Genomic DNA, 20,064 nt, shown 5'->3' on the forward strand with positions numbered 1-20,064 from the left:
TCAGAAACACTTTTTTATATGTTTACACGTACTTTCAAGCGTTCGGAGGGTCAACATGGCTGCTTGTCACTGCTTCTGACCGATCATCCATGGGTCGATCCCACCAATCTGGCTGCCACAAATCACGGTAATAACGCGGAAGTCTTCAATTGTGGGCCGGACTGACACACACGATTCGCGCCAGGGCTGTCAAGCTGGTGTGGCAACTTTCTGATCGCGGCGTTAACACGCCACAGTGGTTCGAACACTTTCCCAGTATGAAGGTAGCTATTTCTGCCGTCGTTGGTTTGTCGCATAATGCATGCTTTATTGATGTTTAAGTTCAAGACCTGGCAAGCTTCTCTAGCTCGCCCAGAATTTCTCGATACGCAACTCTGAGCTGACGTGTGAGCACGTCTGTTTGTCGTGTGGTTCCTTGTTAATGAGCCAGACCATGCAACTGAACGGTGCGAATGCAGATTTGATGCTTTCAGCACGTTTCACTTTTTTCTTCGATCAACAAGAGAGAAACTGTCAGTAATGCTCGTAGAAAGACGGGGCGAGTCAGAAATGCTGCTTGGACACTTCCTAGTACCATATAAATAGTGTACTTAATCTTCCCGAGAGCCAAAGCATCATTTTAGGTTGTAGTGAAACAGACCAGAAAACACCCCTGCCCTTTTTCTTGTCCGTTCTCTTTGAAGCACTCCTTTGTTTATGTATTGAAAACCAATTTGTGCAGCGGCACACTTCATTAGTTATTTGTGTATATGGCTAATTTTTCACATTTTAACATTTATATGTTCTCATTGTAGTATGATACTAATCTTGATCAGTGCATTTTTGAAGCAGAGGTGTTTTCTTCAGGTGGCAGTTCCTCTTCTCTACAAAAAAGTGCTTGCTGTAAACAGCATCAAACAACAAAAAAGGAAATCTGTTTTAAGTAAGGAGGAAAAAGGTTTCACGTCAATTTATAAGGCTGAGACAAAGATTATGGCACTCACTACACGTTTTGCGGTTCCCGTAGGGCTAACAAGCGATTTGCAAAAAACTGGACAACACTTCCCATGGTGCGGAAACCGAAGATGTACTCCTGCAATTAAAACACGGAATTATCGCTGCCCCTTCAAAGGTAGATAATTGAACCATTTTGGCACTTGATCTTTAGAAAGCTTTGATCGCGTATCACACCAGGCTATTTTGTGTAACGTTGCCACTTTCACTCCGGGTCGTTGCACATACAACTATATCTGTAACTTCCTTTCGGACCACACGGCTGTTATTCAGCTCGGTGACCTACAATCCGACACTATCCATTTCCCAACCATTGGCACGCCTCAAGGCGCAGTATTATCCCCACTCCTATTTAACATTGCCCTAATCCACCTTCCCAGTAAGCTCGCCGCGATCCCTCGCTTACTCCACAGCATATACGCCGATAATATTACGCTGTGGACCACCAGAGGCAGCGACTTTCAAATCGAGGAGGTTCTCTAACAGGAAGCTGACTTAGTTACCGCCGCCGCGCAAGTTGGGCTTGGATGCTCACCTGAAAAATCTGAGCTTTTAATCCTCCCTGCCAAATCAACCGGCAACCCAGCCCAGACACCCACCATTGAGGTCCGGATTGATGGTAGGGATGTTCCCCAAGTGGTAGTCCTGAAAATACTTGGGCTCTGCATACAGCGCAATTGTGCAAACATTAAGTACCTAGCACAGCTGACTTCTCAGGTGAATCAGACGATCGCCCTCATCCGCAGGATTGCTGCCCGCTACAAGGGGTTCAAAGAAACGGAGCGTATCCGGCTGATACAGGCATTTGGGCTCAGCCTTCTCACTTACTCTCTCCCGTATCTCTTGCCCTCGCGTACCGAACTCTCTAAAGTCAACTGCCTCATTCGAAAGACCTAAAAAACGGCGCTACAAATCCCTCAGAGCACTACCACTGCCAGACTCGAGAAACTCTGCATTTACAATACTGCGGAGGAACTCATTGAAGCCCACCTTATCGGTCAGCTAAATAGGCTCTCATCCACCCCCACCGGTCACACTCTCCTTGTTACTCTTAACCTTAAAGCCCCTATCCTCTGCGATGACAGGCTCCCGGTACCAGCCGACATTCATGGCTCCCTCACTATTTACCCTTTACCGCGCAATATCACCCTGTTTTCAACAAGCAGCGTAGGGAACTACGAGCACAAGCACTTACAGAGAAATACCCCGTCCACCCCACTACGGTTTACGTGGACGCAGCTTGCTATCGATGGCAGGATGCATACGCTGTCGCAGTAGTAATCAACTATCCCAACACTCCTCCTCTTAAATCCCAAACAGACCGCACCAACTGACCCGCTGAGGCGGAAGAGGCGGCAATAGGTGACCGGTAAAAAGCGCAAATGCTCATGGGTGCATTGTCTGCTCCCGCGGAGTTCTGTTACTTCCGGTTCGAGAGCTCTCCTGGCCTCCCATACGCCGACGGCTTTCACGCGCGCTTGTGCTTGTTGTTTATCTGTTTCCACTGAAAAAAAAAAAAAAAACGCTCATGCTTCGCACATTCAAGGTGTAACAACAATGAATTCTACTAGGGGCTTCTCTGAAAGGTTAGCACTCTGTGATAAATAAACAACACGCACACACGCACGTGAAAGCCGCCGGCGTACGGGAGACCAGGCGAGATCTCGAACCGGAAGTGGCTGGAGCAGACAACGTACCCATGAGCCTTTGCGCTTTTTATCGGTAACCTATTGATTGATTGATTTTAGGGTTTAACGCGCCGACGCAACGCAGGCGATGAGGCGCGCTGTAGTGGAGGGCTCCGGATTAATTTTGACCACCTGGGGATCTTTAACGTGCGCCGAAATCTCGTACACACGGGCGTTTTTGCTTTTCGCCTCCATCAGAAAAGCGGTCGCCGCGGCCGGGAATCGAACCCGCGACCTCGTGCTCAGCAGCGCAACGCCTTAGCCACTGAGCCACCGCGGCGGGTTATCGGTCACCTATTGCGCTAGCCCTTACACATAGGCCGCCCCCTATCACTATCGTCTCGGATTCGAAAACGGCCATTCGAAATTACACCAGAGGCATGATCTCGCCCCTGGCGCTCGGAATTCTCCTCAAAAATCCTCCTACCATACAAATAAAGCTGATCTGGACTCCGGCCCACATGGGTGTGGGGAGAAATGAGGCAGCACATAGGGCCGCTCGAGAGCTCACCGTCCGAGCAGGCCCTAGCCTCGAACCCTTTCACGGAGCCCTATCAGCTCGGGACAGTCTCTTGACCTTCCAAGACATTACGGCACATTACCGCCTCTCACGCCGCCAGCTCCCCCCCGCACACCCGGATTTATCCAACAGGGAAGAACGGCTATGGCGACTGGTGCAAACCCATACCCTCCCATGTCGCTACCACCTGCACCGTATTTATCCTTCCGTCTACCCCTCCACCAACTGCACGGCCTGTGGAGCAGTGGAAACACTGGACCATCTTCTTTGGAACTGTCCCCACAACCCCTATCCACTCTTAGCAGACGGTGGGCACTGGGCTGAGGCACTGGGCAGCTCCGACCTGTCTACCCAATGGGTGGTCACGGCGAGGGCTGCTGCGGACACCGGTACGCCGGTCACCACGTCCCCTAAGGGGCCTTTAAAGGCTCAATAAAATGTTTGTCCTCCTCCTCCCATGGTGCGGTCACATGCGGTTCTGCACAGATGGCATCTGGCCCCATTTTGTCTGACTGGCAATGAAAACTGCCTGCTTCAAAATAACAAAGACATTTTTAAGCCACATTTATATTCAGGCAAAAAGTGTTGTGCAGCCATTGCATGTAATGTTGCCTAGTATGAAAAATTGTGCTCAATAGGTTTCTGAGGAAAGCTGGTTTCGAGAATTGCATTGTGCCATAGGACAAAACAAAATTAACTATAAATGAAAAACAACACAACAAAAGTCCTGAGTTTTGCCATGCATATTTTTGTGCTCCTTTTCTATCATGTTTACAACCAACATAGCCATACTGTTAATTACATTGCACCTTTGGTCTCATAGGTCACCCAGAAAGGAAATCAACTGAAGTCGAGGAAGTAGTGTAAGGAAAATTCACTTTATATTGTAAAACAACAACAGTATTAATGTATTCTTGAAAGCGTAAGAAACAACAGCCTCGCCTGGACCTTTTTCAAATGTAAAATAGTTTCTTCTTGTCTTCTTTTTATTTTATGGTGAAGGAATGGGGCTGCTTCTTTTCCTGCAGCGTGTTAAGTTGGCCATTTTTTATGTGATCAGGTATTTAAGCATTCAGGAGTAGATGTGTCCTGATCAGGTATATCTTGAGTCCAACTGAGTAAAGCGTATTCTGATTTTTATCATGCTAAGGGTCATATTCCGAATGCTCCCCATGAGCACAAACGAGTTGCAGTGAATGAATGAAGATAGCACGGAATTCTTTTATCAACACGTAAATGCCTAAGACTAGTTCACATACTTGAACAAATCACAAGCACACCATAAACTTAATGCGGTTGCCCAGCAGTTGGGCAAGACGCCACTATTTAAACTAAATGCATATGTTACTCGATAGTTTCCCTCCAGCTTAGAGACTGCCTTTTCCATGTATTTTCTAGTTCATAAATATACCATAGAATGCTTGGCTGCAGCAGCTCTCATAAATTACAAAATGACAAGAATAAGATGGGCATTGCTTCCACAGATGATCCCTTTGTATCATTCCTGACATGAAATAGCCAAGTGAATCTTTTGACCTTGGTAACAAATTGTTTCAAAGCACAGTGCAAACCGTGATGAACAAACAGCATTGCGTCAGGTGCATAGCCTGCGACACTGTCCAGCTGAAAAAAATATCTAATGTCTTTCTGCTTCATTTTCCCGTGTCTACATATGCAAAGTGCCTTTATTAACAATAAAAGCAGGGCGGTAGGAGGGGTGTAAAACGTTTAAAGAGCGCACTGCAAAATAATGTGACACGGTTTTTTTAAACATTATGTATGAGCTGCCTCACGTAAGAGGCATTTCTTACAACATTCTTAGCCCTGTATGGCTTTCTCACACAGCTTAGATGTCGTGCGAAAAAGGCAACTTAGTCTAACAGCTCAAGGCGAGGTAGGTGCACCTTCTCCCGTTTGCACTCAAGAGTTTACATGAAAAGGCATTAAGTAATTGCATCATAATCGAGTAAACTGAGGTCACTTCACACTATGAGGCACAGGGCAGTGTGGTAGAACTCTCACTCAAGGATCTTTAGCGTAAACCAAGACATCGTGTACAGAAGGTTAATTTTTTTGGCTTTATAAATTCAATGCAGCCCCGGCAGCCAAGAATCGAACCCAAGACATTGTACATCCCTGCAGCCATAGGAAACAATGTGAGATCTGAGCAATCTGGCACCTGAGAAATCTCATTAAGACGAATAAAGCTACCGTGCGATATTACTTAGTGTTTACAAAAACCAAGGATAGACAGCATAGGGGCACTAGATACATCCTTGCTTACACAAAACTCAAGAGTAAAATTAAAAAATATATATATATGACGCGGGCATCCGAGGCACGGTATATCTATGGTGTTGACTAACACCATGTACTGTGCCCTGGCCGACCACATAATTTATGTTCCTGCCTCCACTGGAAGCTGGAAAGCACTGTAAACGGCCCTGTGGTCAGCCATAACCCATTACACGCCCAAGACTACAGTGCAAACTGTCGTGACGGAAACCACGTACGGTGCTGTTTGCACGAAGGTCACGCCAGCCCACCTCATAGATTGTGCTATATCGGTAGTGCATATAACAATTTCTGGTGGGACTTCACTAGGTGGTACAGCATCATCCATAAATTTTCAACAGTAAAAAAATGAAGGTAGTAATTAAGCAGTGCATGAGCTATCCCTACCTCTTCATTGTTTCACTAGTTACTGAAAGACTTGTATTTGAAAATGTCAGGCTGGAATGGATGCATAGACCAGGTTGGTTTTTTGACATTGGCATAAATAACTAAACTTGATTTTTAGTACACACGCTGCTGTCTTCATGGCTATCAACTACCGTGTTACTGTAAACCCTCGCTTGAAATGTACACGGAGTGAGAACGCACTGGTGGATCTAAAGTATACCATCAAATAGAAGCCAGGAAAAGTCGGGAACCCGTTTGGTTGTGACAAGTGGCCTGCACTAGAATGGCAGGATGAGTGCTGCAGGCAGGCTAGGGGCACCGTGACTGCAGTCAGGAGATGCTGCAAGAGAAATAAATGGAACATGAGGAATGAAGCACCGTTGAGGCAGCAGTAAGTAAACAATCTAGGGTGACTAAAAAAAGGGCAAACGAAAGCGAAGACCACACAAGCAGTGCTCTTGCCCGCCCTGCGTTATCCAGGTCGTTCCCGCTGAATTTCCATCGGTTATTGAACGCCGATTGGCCCCACTATTAAAGATGAAAACACATAACGACGTAAGCATCCCTTGGCAGGCACTCCGGGCAGCAAAAGTGCTGGATGCAGCAACGAGTGCAACAGGCTAAAGTAGCGTGTTACAACGCCCTCACGAACCACACGCACACACGAAAACCTTGCCAACAGGGACCTGTCACGCTCCTAACTTCACCAACAGATCGTACTGCAAGTTCATTTTTGTTACAATATTAAGATCGGTTAGCACAAGGCACGTTGTCTAGAAAAAGCGTCGAGGAAAACAAGTGATGTTAATGACGCCACATTAAAGAGACAAGGAAACGTCATGGGCGAGACGGGTTTGCAATGCGAGCGAGTTCCCGCGCCGTTAAGAATTTCGTAAACGACGCTAATATAACTGCCGCGAGCAGAAAGCAAGCTTCGCAGTAGGAGATATGCGAACTGATTGCAAACCCGCCAAAAAACACTCACCTGGTCGGCCGATGGTAACTGGCCGATCGTAACAGATAACTGCAAAGCTGTTGTGCCAGAAGATGCTGGAGTTGTTGAACGACGACTGACAGGGCGACAACCATCGCCGGTTTATGAATTCTTGCGTTGACCGCATAAGTCAAACGCGACTACCTGAATCGCTACGGCACATACGCCGTGTAGGCAGCACTCGGAAAAATGTAAACATACCGCGCGGGAACGCTGCGAGCAAACGTGACGTCACATCCGCCTAGCAATGCTCCTCACCCGCCCAAAAGGTCGGTTAATTCCTCTCCTGAAGGGCAGGTAAACGAAACTTGGTGGGGGAAAAAAAAATAGAAACAACTCTTTGAACGCAAATTAATACGGAAAGTTTTAAAAAGCAAAAGAGGATGCCATCGGCACTCGGTGTTCCCAGGTGGTCTCCCTCCCAAGTACTGACCGAGCCCAATGCTGCTTAGCTTCGGTGATCGGACGAGAACCGGCGTATTCAGCATGGTATGGCCGATGGCGAGAATCGAAGCCTTACGTGCCTTTTTATAACACATTACACCAACAACCAGCATCTCTACCATTTCACCTGTTGTTCGGCAGGACACACGGCCGCCGCAACACATCACTCCATATCCTAGGGATCCCGCGACGTCGCACGAAGCCCTCAAGTCGCCGAACATTGCTGCGCGCACTTGGGGAACACTTTTGGAAACGAATGTGGCCTTGAGTCGTTGTGGTCACGCTGGCTAGACGTTGGGGAATGCTTCCGTTTGTCGCACATTAGCCGCAGGTGCTCCGGAAGTGCGAAATGCCTGCTTTCACGACCTTCGAGGGGCAGATAGAAAGACGAGTCAGTCACAGGTAATCCGCCGCGCCCAACGAAGGGTGGAAAATCGGCTAACTCGCCCGCTGCGCTGCGGCGAAGCATCATCTAGTGGTCCTTCCGCGCCCCCGCCACCGCCAGGGGGCAAACGAAACTTGGTGGGGGAAAAAAAAAATAGAAACAACTCTTTGAACGCAAATTAATACGGAAAGTTTTAAAAAGCAAAAGAGGATGCCATCGGCACTCGGTGTTCCCAGGTGGTCTCCCTCCCAAGTACTGACCGAGCCCAATGCTGCTTAGCTTCGGTGATCGGACGAGAACCGGCGTATTCAGCATGGTATGGCCGATGGCGAGAATCGAAGCCTTACGTGCCTTTTTATAACACATTACACCAACAACCAGCATCTCTACCATTTCACCTGTTGTTCGGCAGGACACACGGCCGCCGCAACACATCACTCCATATCCTAGGGATCCCGCGACGTCGCACGAAGCCCTCAAGTCGCCGAACATTGCTGCGCGCACTTGGGGAACACTTTTGGAAACGAATGTGGCCTTGAGTCGTTGTGGTCACGCTGGCTAGACGTTGGGGAATGCTTCCGTTTGTCGCACATTAGCCGCAGGTGCTCCGGAAGTGCGAAATGCCTGCTTTCACGACCTTTGAGGGGCAGATAGAAAGACGAGTCAGTCACAGGTAATCCGCCGCGCCCAACGAAGGGTGGAAAATCGGCTAACTCGCCCGCTGCGCTGCGGCGAAGCATCATCTAGTGGTCCTTCCGCGCCCCCGCCACCGCCAGGGGGCAAACGAAACTTGGTGGGGGAAAAAAAAAATAGAAACAACTCTTTGAACGCAAATTAATACGGAAAGTTTTAAAAAGCAAAAGAGGATGCCATCGGCACTCGGTGTTCCCAGGTGGTCTCCCTCCCAAGTACTGACCGAGCCCAATGCTGCTTAGCTTCGGTGATCGGACGAGAACCGGCGTATTCAGCATGGTATGGCCGATGGCGAGAATCGAAGCCTTACGTGCCTTTTTATAACACATTACACCAACAACCAGCATCTCTACCATTTCACCTGTTGTTCGGCAGGACACACGGCCGCCGCAACACATCACTCCATATCCTAGGGATCCCGCGACGTCGCACGAAGCCCTCAAGTCGCCGAACATTGCTGCGCGCACTTGGGGAACACTTTTGGAAACGAATGTGGCCTTGAGTCGTTGTGGTCACGCTGGCTAGACGTTGGGGAATGCTTCCGTTTGTCGCACATTAGCCGCAGGTGCTCCGGAAGTGCGAAATGCCTGCTTTCACGACCTTCGAGGGGCAGATAGAAAGACGAGTCAGTCACAGGTAATCCGCCGCGCCCAACGAAGGGTGGAAAATCGGCTAACTCGCCCGCTGCGCTGCGGCGAAGCATCATCTAGTGGTCCTTCCGCGCCCCCGCCACCGCCAGGGGGCAAACGAAACTTGGTGGGGGAAAAAAAAATAGAAACAACTCTTTGAACGCAAATTAATACGGAAAGTTTTAAAAAGCAAAAGAGGATGCCATCGGCACTCGGTGTTCCCAGGTGGTCTCCCTCCCAAGTACTGACCGAGCCCAATGCTGCTTAGCTTCGGTGATCGGACGAGAACCGGCGTATTCAGCATGGTATGGCCGATGGCGAGAATCGAAGCCTTACGTGCCTTTTTATAACACATTACACCAACAACCAGCATCTCTACCATTTCACCTGTTGTTCGGCAGGACACACGGCCGCCGCAACACATCACTCCATATCCTAGGGATCCCGCGACGTCGCACGAAGCCCTCAAGTCGCCGAACATTGCTGCGCGCACTTGGGGAACACTTTTGGAAACGAATGTGGCCTTGAGTCGTTGTGGTCACGCTGGCTAGACGTTGGGGAATGCTTCCGTTTGTCGCACATTAGCCGCAGGTGCTCCGGAAGTGCGAAATGCCTGCTTTCACGACCTTCGAGGGGCAGATAGAAAGACGAGTCAGTCACAGGTAATCCGCCGCGCCCAACGAAGGGTGGAAAATCGGCTAACTCGCCCGCTGCGCTGCGGCGAAGCATCATCTAGTGGTCCTTCCGCGCCCCCGCCACCGCCAGGGGGCAAACGAAACTTGGTGGGGGAAAAAAAAAATAGAAACAACTCTTTGAACGCAAATTAATACGGAAAGTTTTAAAAAGCAAAAGAGGATGCCATCGGCACTCGGTGTTCCCAGGTGGTCTCCCTCCCAAGTACTGACCGAGCCCAATGCTGCTTAGCTTCGGTGATCGGACGAGAACCGGCGTATTCAGCATGGTATGGCCGATGGCGAGAATCGAAGCCTTACGTGCCTTTTTATAACACATTACACCAACAACCAGCATCTCTACCATTTCACCTGTTGTTCGGCAGGACACACGGCCGCCGCAACACATCACTCCATATCCTAGGGATCCCGCGACGTCGCACGAAGCCCTCAAGTCGCCGAACATTGCTGCGCGCACTTGGGGAACACTTTTGGAAACGAATGTGGCCTTGAGTCGTTGTGGTCACGCTGGCTAGACGTTGGGGAATGCTTCCGTTTGTCGCACATTAGCCGCAGGTGCTCCGGAAGTGCGAAATGCCTGCTTTCACGACCTTCGAGGGGCAGATAGAAAGACGAGTCAGTCACAGGTAATCCGCCGCGCCCAACGAAGGGTGGAAAATCGGCTAACTCGCCCGCTGCGCTGCGGCGAAGCATCATCTAGTGGTCCTTCCGCGCCCCCGCCACCGCCAGGGGGCAAACGAAACTTGGTGGGGGAAAAAAAAAATAGAAACAACTCTTTGAACGCAAATTAATACGGAAAGTTTTAAAAAGCAAAAGAGGATGCCATCGGCACTCGGTGTTCCCAGGTGGTCTCCCTCCCAAGTACTGACCGAGCCCAATGCTGCTTAGCTTCGGTGATCGGACGAGAACCGGCGTATTCAGCATGGTATGGCCGATGGCGAGAATCGAAGCCTTACGTGCCTTTTTATAACACATTACACCAACAACCAGCATCTCTACCATTTCACCTGTTGTTCGGCAGGACACACGGCCGCCGCAACACATCACTCCATATCCTAGGGATCCCGCGACGTCGCACGAAGCCCTCAAGTCGCCGAACATTGCTGCGCGCACTTGGGGAACACTTTTGGAAACGAATGTGGCCTTGAGTCGTTGTGGTCACGCTGGCTAGACGTTGGGGAATGCTTCCGTTTGTCGCACATTAGCCGCAGGTGCTCCGGAAGTGCGAAATGCCTGCTTTCACGACCTTCGAGGGGCAGATAGAAAGACGAGTCAGTCACAGGTAATCCGCCGCGCCCAACGAAGGGTGGAAAATCGGCTAACTCGCCCGCTGCGCTGCGGCGAAGCATCATCTAGTGGTCCTTCCGCGCCCCCGCCACCGCCAGGGGGCAAACGAAACTTGGTGGGGGAAAAAAAAAATAGAAACAACTCTTTGAACGCAAATTAATACGGAAAGTTTTAAAAAGCAAAAGAGGATGCCATCGGCACTCGGTGTTCCCAGGTGGTCTCCCTCCCAAGTACTGACCGAGCCCAATGCTGCTTAGCTTCGGTGATCGGACGAGAACCGGCGTATTCAGCATGGTATGGCCGATGGCGAGAATCGAAGCCTTACGTGCCTTTTTATAACACATTACACCAACAACCAGCATCTCTACCATTTCACCTGTTGTTCGGCAGGACACACGGCCGCCGCAACACATCACTCCATATCCTAGGGATCCCGCGACGTCGCACGAAGCCCTCAAGTCGCCGAACATTGCTGCGCGCACTTGGGGAACACTTTTGGAAACGAATGTGGCCTTGAGTCGTTGTGGTCACGCTGGCTAGACGTTGGGGAATGCTTCCGTTTGTCGCACATTAGCCGCAGGTGCTCCGGAAGTGCGAAATGCCTGCTTTCACGACCTTCGAGGGGCAGATAGAAAGACGAGTCAGTCACAGGTAATCCGCCGCGCCCAACGAAGGGTGGAAAATCGGCTAACTCGCCCGCTGCGCTGCGGCGAAGCATCATCTAGTGGTCCTTCCGCGCCCCCGCCACCGCCAGGGGGCAAACGAAACTTGGTGGGGGAAAAAAAAAATAGAAACAACTCTTTGAACGCAAATTAATACGGAAAGTTTTAAAAAGCAAAAGAGGATGCCATCGGCACTCGGTGTTCCCAGGTGGTCTCCCTCCCAAGTACTGACCGAGCCCAATGCTGCTTAGCTTCGGTGATCGGACGAGAACCGGCGTATTCAGCATGGTATGGCCGATGGCGAGAATCGAAGCCTTACGTGCCTTTTTATAACACATTACACCAACAACCAGCATCTCTACCATTTCACCTGTTGTTCGGCAGGACACACGGCCGCCGCAACACATCACTCCATATCCTAGGGATCCCGCGACGTCGCACGAAGCCCTCAAGTCGCCGAACATTGCTGCGCGCACTTGGGGAACACTTTTGGAAACGAATGTGGCCTTGAGTCGTTGTGGTCACGCTGGCTAGACGTTGGGGAATGCTTCCGTTTGTCGCACATTAGCCGCAGGTGCTCCGGAAGTGCGAAATGCCTGCTTTCACGACCTTCGAGGGGCAGATAGAAAGACGAGTCAGTCACAGGTAATCCGCCGCGCCCAACGAAGGGTGGAAAATCGGCTAACTCGCCCGCTGCGCTGCGGCGAAGCATCATCTAGTGGTCCTTCCGCGCCCCCGCCACCGCCAGGGGGCAAACGAAACTTGGTGGGGGAAAAAAAAAATAGAAACAACTCTTTGAACGCAAATTAATACGGAAAGTTTTAAAAAGCAAAAGAGGATGCCATCGGCACTCGGTGTTCCCAGGTGGTCTCCCTCCCAAGTACTGACCGAGCCCAATGCTGCTTAGCTTCGGTGATCGGACGAGAACCGGCGTATTCAGCATGGTATGGCCGATGGCGAGAATCGAAGCCTTACGTGCCTTTTTATAACACATTACACCAACAACCAGCATCTCTACCATTTCACCTGTTGTTCGGCAGGACACACGGCCGCCGCAACACATCACTCCATATCCTAGGGATCCCGCGACGTCGCACGAAGCCCTCAAGTCGCCGAACATTGCTGCGCGCACTTGGGGAACACTTTTGGAAACGAATGTGGCCTTGAGTCGTTGTGGTCACGCTGGCTAGACGTTGGGGAATGCTTCCGTTTGTCGCACATTAGCCGCAGGTGCTCCGGAAGTGCGAAATGCCTGCTTTCACGACCTTCGAGGGGCAGATAGAAAGACGAGTCAGTCACAGGTAATCCGCCGCGCCCAACGAAGGGTGGAAAATCGGCTAACTCGCCCGCTGCGCTGCGGCGAAGCATCATCTAGTGGTCCTTCCGCGCCCCCGCCACCGCCAGGGGGCAAACGAAACTTGGTGGGGGAAAAAAAAAATAGAAACAACTCTTTGAACGCAAATTAATACGGAAAGTTTTAAAAAGCAAAAGAGGATGCCATCGGCACTCGGTGTTCCCAGGTGGTCTCCCTCCCAAGTACTGACCGAGCCCAATGCTGCTTAGCTTCGGTGATCGGACGAGAACCGGCGTATTCAGCATGGTATGGCCGATGGCGAGAATCGAAGCCTTACGTGCCTTTTTATAACACATTACACCAACAACCAGCATCTCTACCATTTCACCTGTTGTTCGGCAGGACACACGGCCGCCGCAACACATCACTCCATATCCTAGGGATCCCGCGACGTCGCACGAAGCCCTCAAGTCGCCGAACATTGCTGCGCGCACTTGGGGAACACTTTTGGAAACGAATGTGGCCTTGAGTCGTTGTGGTCACGCTGGCTAGACGTTGGGGAATGCTTCCGTTTGTCGCACATTAGCCGCAGGTGCTCCGGAAGTGCGAAATGCCTGCTTTCACGACCTTCGAGGGGCAGATAGAAAGACGAGTCAGTCACAGGTAATCCGCCGCGCCCAACGAAGGGTGGAAAATCGGCTAACTCGCCCGCTGCGCTGCGGCGAAGCATCATCTAGTGGTCCTTCCGCGCCCCCGCCACCGCCAGGGGGCAAACGAAAGTTCGCTGTAGCTATTCGGCTGGCGTACCCATCGAGGTGTAGTACGCATTTTAGACTGGGAGAAAGCATGGGGTAAAATTTGCGGGTACTCCTGCCGAAATGCTACCATGGCGTTGGGTCCCAGGACGCAACTCTGGCGTGTCAATCCGGCGCTTTTCCAATCGGGATTAAGATTGCCGTTGACGACTGATCTTTCGGACATCTAATTTTTCGGAAATGTTAATTATTCCGACTTTTTCAAGCTACAAGGGTATTGTGCTTTTGGCCGGCCCATTTGTTTTTCCGGTATGCCTGATTTTCCGGAAATTTGCGCGGTCCGAATATTCGGCTGTCGTTCGTAAAGGTTTTTCGTCGGTATGTTGAATGTAGTATGTCATGTAGGGACAATATTGTTTTTGAACCGCACTGGCTGCACGAAAGTTCCGCTTGGCTTAGCGCGGACGCGGCTTCTGCCAGTTGGCTCCGATGTATGGTGGCGACGCGACGTGCCCTGACCTAATGAAAAGAGGGATATCTGGCGCGCAAGAATAAAAAAAAAAGTAATAACGAAATACGTACGTGGTGTCCAGCCTTGCTCAAGTGCGATATTTTGGTATGCTGGACTTTATATTTAGAGCTAAACAGCCCTCGAGCATTGTTTCCAAATAAAACTTAAATATAACGATCGCTTGACATATATTGTTCTACTAAATTGTTAAAGACAGAAAGAATTGTTAATCACAAGCCATGGCGGGCATATATATGCATGCCCATAATTACTGTGGCTGCTGAGACACGTACCATTATTTCTCTTAAATATTTCTCCTGTAAATCCTATAAATTATGCTGCTGAGTTCGAGGGATTTTTATCACCTTGCCCATGAATTCCGAGGGTCATATCGGCGGCCTCATCCAACACATTTTTTTTTTTTTTTTACGGCGAGGAGTAGGATCATGACCTAGCTTGTGCGACGATGACGATGCAATGTAAGGGATGGACAAATTTTTACACTAAGAGGGATTGGTTGCATAAGACGGATGGTATCCTTTACCAGTCTTGGGTAGGATTTCCATGACAACGACGGCAACGATGGAAGTTTCGGCTCCTTTGCACCAGTGCGCGGCGTTCCACAAGGGTATGTTCTGTCTGCGCTCTTTTTTAACATCGTCTTGTTGCCGCTAGCCTGGAACCTGGCCACTATTCAAGACCTCTGTTAAGTATTCTAGTTCACTATAACCTCTATATCCTCATGTACGCGGATATGACATTACTGTCTGGACAGTCCATCCAGACCTAGCTGCCAAGACAAGCCGAGTGCCTCCAGCAAGCATGAACAGACTCCCAGCATTGGTGCATGTGGGCCTCACCCTTTCTCAAGAGAAGACTGCTGCACTTCCACTCGCCAACGGTTGGGGCCCACTCCGTTGCAGTATCGCCGATCGTCTTGCAGCTGAATGGTACCGCCAATCCTATTGTCGGACACCTTCGGGTTCTAGGCTTGGTATCAGCCTCAGGATAGGCACCTGAGTGGCAATGATCTGCTCCACAGAAAGCCGGAAAACTGCTCCACCTTGTTCGCTGCATCTCTCATAAGTCTGGCGGGGCCGGCTGGACGATCGCCTGTCTCCTAGTGCATTCCGTACTACAGCCGAGGCTCGTGTACCAGGCACCGTTCCTTCACATGATGCAAGTGGACTGAGTTCGGCTTGAGGCTATTAATAGGGCCGCCACGCACACCATCACTGGCCTCCCCCGCTTAACACCAATTCTGCAGCTGCAAGCAGAAGATCAATTAAACACGCTCGATGAAACTGTTCATCAGCGTCGTTCCGCCCGCCTGCTAAAACGTGGACTAGTTCCAGAGGCGGCAGCTCTCGTCGCGTACGTGGGCCAGCCGCCCGAGACGGTGCCAGCCTTTTTTGCCGCTAGGCCACCCTGGTTCTACCATCAGGTGACCGACGACAAAAGGAATTAAAAAGGCTCCATGTCTGTACCTCTGGCCTACATCAGCCCTAGGACACCATCCTTCGTGTCCCTGACAGGGTACCCGCGGCGCAACCGCTTGTCCAGGCTTTTGTGGATGCAGGGGCATACGACAGCATCATCACCATGGCTTTGACGTGTCTGTCTTACCCTGCCTTGAACCAAAGGTGCACATACGAGACCCTCTGTGCTCTGCCTAGCCTGCTAGCAGAACTTACTGCCATTCGGGAGGGTCTGCAGGCACTTGCATCAACAGTGACTAGTGGGGTGATGCTGGAAATTTTCACAGACTCAACGGCAGCGGTGCGGGATTTACGTCGCGTTGTGCGGTGTACAAGCATGGCTGCATGCATTCACGCGATTATGGACACCTACTTATGTCCCGTCCATGTGTTGTGGATTCGCAGGGACATGCTTCCTGCCCACACTGCGGCAGATCGCACCTGCCACCGAAGAGACCTCCCATGGCTACAACCACTTCTTCGGGTATCTACCCTAGAAGAACTGTTGGTGGAAAAAGAGAACCTCCGCTGCACCATGCGTGCTTTACTTCTACCGCATGGAACTGGCCTCCCCAGTGGGCTCGCTCGCTGGGAGGAGGTCTTCCTGCGGAGGCTTCGAGTTGGGGTGGCGTTATTCCCAGCAGTTACTCACACTTGGCCTGCCCGATATTGCGCGTCCTTTGAGGACACCTGCCCATTCTGTGCGACTCCTGCGCCGGCAGCTGGCGTTAAACACCCGTTGTGGGCTTGCTCACACCTCAGAAACGCCCGAATCTTCGAGGCTCAGGGCTCCATCCTGGGAGACCCCCAGATTTTAAGCGTAGGATATGGGGACCCCAGTATCGGTCTTTTCTTGGATTTTTGCGGGAAACGGGTGCAATGTTGTACCTTTAAAACTTTCTGTTATGCCGTAGGGCAAGCTCTCGCAATTAAAAAAAAAATGTCTAGTACATGGGCGAGCCACGCAAGTCATTTCTACACCTTTTTATTACCAACATGTTTCGTTGCAGTGTACTGGTAGGATAAATCAGTTTTGAAGAGCACTAGTCCCACGTTTTCTGCTATTCATCTTTGGCGCTCCAAGTATAGAACTACCCAAGAAAGAAGTGCATGTCACGAAACGATACATGTGCTCTGCTTAATAGTCTTGGGCATTCTGTGGCTATGGCACCCATGCCAAGAGCAAGGCGGCCTTACTGACCTGCCATCAGTGTTTGTGCTAATAGTCACAGTTCAAGGCGACGGCACGATGGAACGGTTTCAACTACGTCGCTGCCTCCTGTTTCCTTTTCTGCTTTTTAACCCTCGTCAGGTTCTGCTGTCAGTAACTGCTTGTTGGTTACCATGTCATTTCCGAAGTTGACCTAGACATGACCTGTGCGTTGCATTATCCCTACGTGCCCAACAGTTTGAGGCACCCTCCACTATTTTAGGAGGACAATGTACAGCTGCACCTTGTGAAACTCTAGGACATATTGATAATCATATTCTTAGCTGGAATAGCAGATGTATTCACATTATTTACGCGAGTGCAACCAACACAGAGAATGCTGTAGTAGACAAAAGTGGGTTGCTTGCAAGCCATTCTTCTCTTGCAAGCCGTCTTGCAAGCCGTCCTACTCTTCGTTGATCTCAGCTCTGACCAGTGGCCCATTACGGCAACTTCGTCACTTGCTGGTCATTCCTCAAGCGTAGCGCAACAATCGGGTTTCTGCCAGCAGAAACCCCATGTACGGCAGAGTCGTGCGTTTACAAACACCTGAAACGCCATTAAAGAATTATAACCATTTCAGTCACCGTGTCTCCATATGGAGATGCAACTTTCTTCATCGTTTTCCTCAGGAAAAAGAAAAGAATTCATGCTGCAGAGCGGTGTGGCTGATGTTCGAAACCTATGGAAGTGAAAGGTACGTAGCACCATGTGATGTGGAATGGCAGAACCGCACTCATAAACATCCTTTCAAAATGGACGCCACCAAGTTTTGTGGGAGCTTCGGTGTGTCGCCGTCCTAAGTTCTCTTTTACTGCGGCGCAAATCATTTATAAAGGCTAAAAACACCTCTTTCATGTGCAGGAACTATTTCACCTCCTTGTTTGTAAAATGCCTCAGCATATTTATTATTTTTTATAGGGAAAAAAGCAGGATTGAGTAATGGTGTCTCCATATGAGGACGCGACGCCATTTGTGTAATAAGTATTCTAGAGAGACTGCCCTTTTTTTCCTTACCTCTAGACACTTGACACTGCTAAACCTCCAAGTATGGAATTTTCCTTCAGTGAATATAATAATTCGTGACTGAAAGGGATAATGTATGCACTGCAAAAAATGTCGCAATATCAGCCAGTCTGTCCACAAGCCCCGGGCAGGTATAGCCGCCGCTGTAATCCCAGAGTAGACACTCCGTTGCCGTGTCTCTGTCGTCACGAAGCAGGCCATCACTATTCACAGAAAGTTGCGGTGCTGTGCAGCAACTAACGATTCAGATTTTGATCTCTCTGTCTCAGGAAAAACGACAGCAAATGTTTTGTTTTGCATGGGTGGACTGTACGCCACTTTTCAGTTTTCCTTTCCAGAATATAGAGCTAGTGCAGGCAAGAAGTTCCCACGGTGTTCTTGACATCCAACTACAGCAAGCTGAGCAAGTTGGTATGGGTTCGTGAAAAAAAAAAGCACAATAAACCGGACAATCTGGAAGAAGAAATAGACGACATTAGTGCAGACTATCTACTACATTTTTATTAACAGAGACTATAGGGGTGTGCATGGTAAAATTATCTATGCTGTTTATTTGTACTGTGCAGCACTCACCAAGCGGTTCCCGTTTCGTCTGAATCTGTTCTGTGTTCTCCATAAACGTCTCTTGAGCAGCCGTTAGTTCCACACACGGTACTGTTGAAGTTCAACTTGCTGAGCCAAGCTGTATTGAGCTTACGTGCACCCTTCGTTTTGGGAGTGCATATAATATTTCCTTATTTTTTACATTACAGCTGTGCGTATTTCGATATACGTTCCAGCTGCCACATCAACGTTTCTTCACCTACATTTCACAAGCCAACAGCGCCAAGAAAAACAAAGCTGTAACACCAAGAGGAATGCTGCGGTTTTGAATGCCATGTAACGATTTGAGAAAAGCTAAACGTACTGGGAACCACTTCTCACACCGCTTGTCATCAATCAAGAATGTTTTGTTTAAATTCCTTGATTCCATAAGTACACTAGGAATACGTGGTGCACTGTACTAAAAGGCTACAGATTAATCGATGCACTTAATGCAGGCAATACTCAAGCTTGTTCCATGTGTAATACCTCTGGCAAATTGAGCAGAAGCACTCAGTCTGACATATCAATTATTCCCTCATTAGCCGCCAGTGTATAGGTTAACTGTAGCCTTATATCATTCTCTATCTTCAAGCTAACGACACATCACTGGTTGTCAACAACAGATGTACGGTAAAGCTTTGAGCGAACGCCCACCCCCCCTATAGGGGTGAAATATTCAATTTACTAAAAGACCCCAAAGATTTCCCAACCCCTGAAATCGATGGCTTTAACGTCGATGAGTGAACAAAACACGAATCATCTATTCGTGTGTTGATGCAGTCATGCACTTATTTGTCCTTTCCACACTTGAGCCGAACGTTCGCTTATCTGGTATTTTTTCTTGATATCTCCGCAGTTTTGGTTGGCGGCGCGGCCACGTTTTTGTAGTTTTTCGCACTGTACCCGAAAGATCGTCTATTCCATTCCGTATTTTTCATTTGATATCTCTGAAATTTGGGTGGGCGTTTCTTCTGAACTTTACGGTATACCTAATAGGAAAAAAAAAAGCCCTAGGAGGAGAAATATGCCGTTTAAAAAGAAGTGAGATGCATCAGTACTAGCATTGTCTACTGCCTAGGCAAAGATGAATACTAAAGAATCGCTCGGGAGTAAACAGCAATATAACTGAACATCAGCCATGCTAAGCAGGCCCCAAAAAACTGCGCAACGTTGTCCAGCCAAAATGTGTTCCATTATTACCTGCCTTTCAGCTAGAATAGGGCTTGACGGCAGCGTTATACATTACAGATCCTGAACTGTTGAACTTATTGACCGAATAGAATGCGACACGAAACTAGGAATATTTTCAATATTGCCCATCAGTATGCATTTTAGTACACATCCTTAAGTTCCTGCACTGGTCACTGTCCTACTGTGAGTGTGGTGTATGACTACTGACTTGCGTTAAGTTGAAGGCCTGGTAATTTATTGCACCTAGTTTCTTCAAACCAATTTTTCGAAGCAGCAATTTTGACAGACATGCCATTTTTACGGTTGGTTAACACATACTATTTTTTTCCCTACCTCCCACTGCAT

At 49.3% G+C, this 20,064-nt stretch overlaps 10 non-coding genes across 10 annotated transcripts; all 10 read right to left on the bottom strand.

Annotated features, from left to right (window-relative positions):
- Positions 1-7,261: 7,261 nt before the first annotated feature.
- LOC144151167 (5S ribosomal RNA) lies at positions 7,262-7,380 on the bottom strand. The gene has a single exon (XR_013318769.1). It is a non-coding gene; the product is annotated as a 5S ribosomal RNA (ribosomal RNA).
- Positions 7,381-7,917: 537 nt separating this feature from the next.
- On the bottom strand, positions 7,918-8,036 carry LOC144151168 (5S ribosomal RNA). The gene has a single exon (XR_013318770.1). It is a non-coding gene; the product is annotated as a 5S ribosomal RNA (ribosomal RNA).
- Positions 8,037-8,573: 537 nt separating this feature from the next.
- On the bottom strand, positions 8,574-8,692 carry LOC144151169 (5S ribosomal RNA). The gene has a single exon (XR_013318771.1). It is a non-coding gene; the product is annotated as a 5S ribosomal RNA (ribosomal RNA).
- A 536-nt stretch (positions 8,693-9,228) lies between these two features.
- LOC144151170 (5S ribosomal RNA) lies at positions 9,229-9,347 on the bottom strand. Its single transcript, XR_013318772.1, has one exon. It is a non-coding gene; the product is annotated as a 5S ribosomal RNA (ribosomal RNA).
- Positions 9,348-9,884: 537 nt separating this feature from the next.
- LOC144151171 (5S ribosomal RNA) lies at positions 9,885-10,003 on the bottom strand. Its single transcript, XR_013318773.1, has one exon. It is a non-coding gene; the product is annotated as a 5S ribosomal RNA (ribosomal RNA).
- A 537-nt stretch (positions 10,004-10,540) lies between these two features.
- LOC144151172 (5S ribosomal RNA) lies at positions 10,541-10,659 on the bottom strand. Its single transcript, XR_013318774.1, has one exon. It is a non-coding gene; the product is annotated as a 5S ribosomal RNA (ribosomal RNA).
- Positions 10,660-11,196: 537 nt separating this feature from the next.
- LOC144151173 (5S ribosomal RNA) lies at positions 11,197-11,315 on the bottom strand. The gene has a single exon (XR_013318775.1). It is a non-coding gene; the product is annotated as a 5S ribosomal RNA (ribosomal RNA).
- A 537-nt stretch (positions 11,316-11,852) lies between these two features.
- Positions 11,853-11,971, bottom strand: LOC144151174 (5S ribosomal RNA). The gene has a single exon (XR_013318776.1). It is a non-coding gene; the product is annotated as a 5S ribosomal RNA (ribosomal RNA).
- Positions 11,972-12,508: 537 nt separating this feature from the next.
- On the bottom strand, positions 12,509-12,627 carry LOC144151176 (5S ribosomal RNA). Its single transcript, XR_013318778.1, has one exon. It is a non-coding gene; the product is annotated as a 5S ribosomal RNA (ribosomal RNA).
- A 537-nt stretch (positions 12,628-13,164) lies between these two features.
- On the bottom strand, positions 13,165-13,283 carry LOC144151177 (5S ribosomal RNA). The gene has a single exon (XR_013318779.1). It is a non-coding gene; the product is annotated as a 5S ribosomal RNA (ribosomal RNA).
- Between the last annotated feature and the right edge of the window lie 6,781 nt (positions 13,284-20,064).

Source organism: Haemaphysalis longicornis, unplaced genomic scaffold (genome assembly GCF_048455015.1).
Source record: "Haemaphysalis longicornis isolate Haplotype H1 unplaced genomic scaffold, Haemaphysalis longicornis Haplotype H1 scaffold_88, whole genome shotgun sequence".
NCBI classification, from domain to species: Eukaryota; Metazoa; Arthropoda; class Arachnida; order Ixodida; family Ixodidae; genus Haemaphysalis; species Haemaphysalis longicornis.